Raw genomic sequence first — 4059 nt, forward strand, 5'->3', positions numbered from 1 at the left:
CTACGTGCTTGTCTCTCAATCTTGAATCTACAAGTACAGTATGGGTGGTCGGATACAAGTGTCTCGGCCTTAATGAGGTTAGCCCTTGCATTAATTTGATTGACTCATTATTTGGATATTGTTTGTTTTGAGAATCATCATTTGGATAGTGTCTTTGTCATAGGTTGCTCCAAAAGATGTTGCCTGCACCAAATACCATGCCCGCATCAAGAGATGAAGCGAAAAAGATGCTAACAATGGTGGGTATGGATTATGATACCATCCATGCTTGCCGTAATGATTGTATTCTCTTTCGTCGTGAGCATGGAGATTTGGCTAGTTGTCCAAAGTGTGGGGAACAACGATATAGAGATGACTTGCAGGGTGAGAGGATACCGGTAAAGGTCTTAAGACACTTTCCCATCATTGCAAGAATACAACACATGTTTCGATGCAAATCCATAGCGGAGTTGATGACATGGCATGCATCTCATCGGTCCACTGATCACACATTGAGGATTCCCGCAGATTGTGCGGCTTGGAAGCACATAGATAATCAGTGGCCGGACTTTGCGAGAGAGCCACGCAACTTACATCTTGGGCTAGCCATGGACGGCGTGAATCCTTTCGGGTTACGCTCGACATCTTGGTCGACATGGCCCATAGTCGTGGTGAATTACAATATCCCACCATGGCTAACAATAAAAAAGGGACACCTCATGCTTGCACTACTTGTGCCAGGAAAGTACAAGGCAAGAAACATGGACGTGTACATGGCACCTTTGATAGAGGAGTTACAGATATTATGGAGAGGAGTGCAGGTCTTTGATATTTCCAGAGCTCCTAGGCATACCAATGATATTTCTGTCAGGGGTATCTTGATGTGGACCATGCATGACTACCCAGGATATGGAGAGTGCGCAGGTACGTGGTTATGTCTTTACATGTACAATGAGGGATTATGCTTTTTTTACTCTCTTTTGCACGCATGTCTTGTACTAACATATTCATGCACGCGTGCAGGGCTTGCTACAAGTGGGTACCATGCTTGTCCTGTTTGTGGACCCGCTCTGAAATCGCTTGCACGCTACTCCAAACACATGAGGAAAAATGTTTATGAAGGTCATGCTCGATACCTTCCGCTCGACCATCTCGCACGTGGAGGTCAGCTTGATCCACCACCATCATATTTAAAAGCAAGTGATTGGATTCAAGCTTGGAGGGAGAATGGAGAGGAACCTCCTCCTGGTATGAAGAGGCTATCGATCTTTCACGAGCTTCCTTATTGGGGTCAGTTACAAATCAATCATCTCTTGGATCCCATGCATATCTTTAAGAATGTGGGGGCTACCATTTGGGCACACTTGGTTGGTTCCAAGGACTCGAGAGGAGTGCGAGAAGACTTGCGTGCTATGAATAGGATGTCTCGTTTGTGGCCCCAAGTGCATGCTTCAGGAAAAGTTGTCCTCCCGAAAGCAACGTGGATCCTCTCTACGAGGGAGGAGGCAGCGATCAAGGCAGACATTGCCTCTTTTCAAACACCGACAGGGTACATGCGTTGCTTGAAAGGAGCATTTTCAAAGGACAATAAGCTTAGTGGCCTCAAGTCCCATGATTGGCACAAGGTCTTACAGGTATTCTAAGTAGAATTAGTGTACCGATAATAGTGATGCATTAGCGTAATTATTATTATGTTATATTGTTGACATGATTTCATTGTTGCTTTGATAGTTCATCCTTCCAATTACAATAAAAGGGTGCTTACAAGAAGATGTTAGAAATGCTATATTCAAGATCTGTGGTATTGTGAGGTATGCTTACTATCAATTCGCATTATCTATTTTCTTCATGGACATGTGAAATAGGTGGATATCTCAAAAAGAGATCTCTATATCGAGCATCGAGAAGGCTAGGGTGGAATCCATCGAAGCCGTATGCTTGCTTGAGAAGCACTTTCCCTCAAGCATTATGACAACTCAAGTCCACTTGCTTGTGCACATAGTTGATGAGGTGGCTATAGCAGGTACCGTTCATAATCGATGGATGTTTTTTCTCGAGCGGTTTATGAAAACTTTAAAGGGGTTTGTAAGACAAAGAGCAAGACCAGAAGCAAGCATGGCAGAGGGATGGCTTGTGCAAGAGTCATTAGTATATATCACAGAGTTTCTTGCATCCACGGATCCTGATATGCCGCAAGCTTGGCACAACAAGGATGATGATCGCATCATTGGCGAGGTCCCCCAAGGAAAAGGGATTGAAAGAAAGATGAGCGAAGAGCAAATGGAGAAATTCAATAAGTTTTGTATCCTCAATAGCCCTGAGATGCAGAAGTGGATTGAGAGATATGAAGTGGCCAAAGCAGAAAGAATAAATGCAAGGACGAGATTCAGAGTAATGTATAGGCGATCACAACCATATCCACGAGATCTGGCTCTTCTCCCTACTCACATGTCACTTGATTGGCTACAACTAGCTATACGTAAAGCCGAACGTGATGGAGAGACAATAAACGAGCGCGAGCGGGAGTTATCATCTGGATGTATGGTGCATGTAAGTTTCTTATCTCTTGATGTAATTAAGTAATTATTTGTGGCAATATATGCTATAAAATAGGTGCATCTTCATTGTTTTAATGATGCTCTTTTACAGTACAAAAAGTACAGTGCATTATGGTCATATGGACGACATTTTCGCATAGAACGCATCGATTCAAAGAGAGTCACGTATGATTGTGGAGTCATGGCTAACTTCACACAAGATAGCCGAGCAAGTGCTTCGGATACCAATCTTCTCTCCTCACAGTTGGATTATTGTGGAACCATACGCGACATCTATGAAATTGATTTCAGACGATTTACTATTTTCATTCTTGATGTAAAATGGTTTAGAACTACTTACAACGGTCCCCATGCAACTGTGAGAAAAGATGGTAGCGGTCTCTTTGCAATAGACTCCACCAAACATTGGACCGATGAAAGTGATACTTTTGTTCTTCCCGAGCACTGTGAGCAGGTGCATACTAATGATTTAATTAGTCGAAGCTTTCGTTTTTTAAGTCCATTGATATATATATAATTGACGACATTTGGCACGTGATTTTTCATCTTCAATATAGGTGGTTTTTCATCCGGATCGTTCTGATCCAAGATGGTGGTACGTGATCCAAGTTGCGCCACGAAGTAAGCAGATTTTTGAAGATCGAGATGTGGATATGGAGATGCCACTACCAAATCCGGATCCAATTGATGAATCTAGCGAAGAAGATGTAGATCACCATATGAGGCAAGAGGAAGATGCGCATAATGACATCGCACGGGAGGAGGATGGAGATCACGATATTGACGAGGAAGACAACAATCGTCAAGATCGATCACCACACTTAAGCTTAATTGAAGAAGATGATCAAATACTTTTAGGTGAACGTACGATGCTAGAGTACGATGATGATATAGGAGATCAACTCGGTATAGAGTTGGAGATAGACTTACTTGGCGCCTTAGACTTGGCTCAAGATGAAACAGTTGATGTAAATGCTCTTATTTAATTTGATTTTTCTCATCTCCAACTTGGACATGAATATATGAGCTTCAAAGGCTTGATGTACATGCTCTCATTTTTTATTTCTCTATGAGCTCAAACATGTATGAAAATTTAAAAAATTTTGTCATTGGAAGAAAATAAATTTTAAGACTTTAAAAAAAAAAAAAACCTCTCTGTAAAACGTCGCTATAATATAGTCTCAGTGTCGCTATATAGCGACCTTTAAAAGTCGCTATATAGCGACTTTAATAGAAGTCGCTATATAGCGACCTTTCATAGTCGCTATATAGCGACTATTACTAACGTCGCTATATAGCGACGATTCTTAAAAGTCGCTATATAGCGACGATTTACGACACCCGATTTTTATACCGACGATTAACGCTAAGCGGGCGCTAATCGTCGGTACGTAAACGTCGCAATAGGATGCGTGTGTAGTAGTGCTCTTTCCAATTTTATAATATGTTCAAACCTCTAGGAGGACAAGTGGAGGGTTGGCACAAGGAATCTTGCCACCTCATCCTACTTTCCCCATTATTT

The sequence above is a fragment of the Dipteris shenzhenensis genome, chromosome 31, assembly GCF_047967505.1.
Source record: "Dipteris shenzhenensis isolate YYH24624 ecotype China chromosome 31, Dip_SZ_1.0, whole genome shotgun sequence".
Classification (NCBI taxonomy): Eukaryota; Viridiplantae; Streptophyta; class Polypodiopsida; order Gleicheniales; family Dipteridaceae; genus Dipteris; species Dipteris shenzhenensis.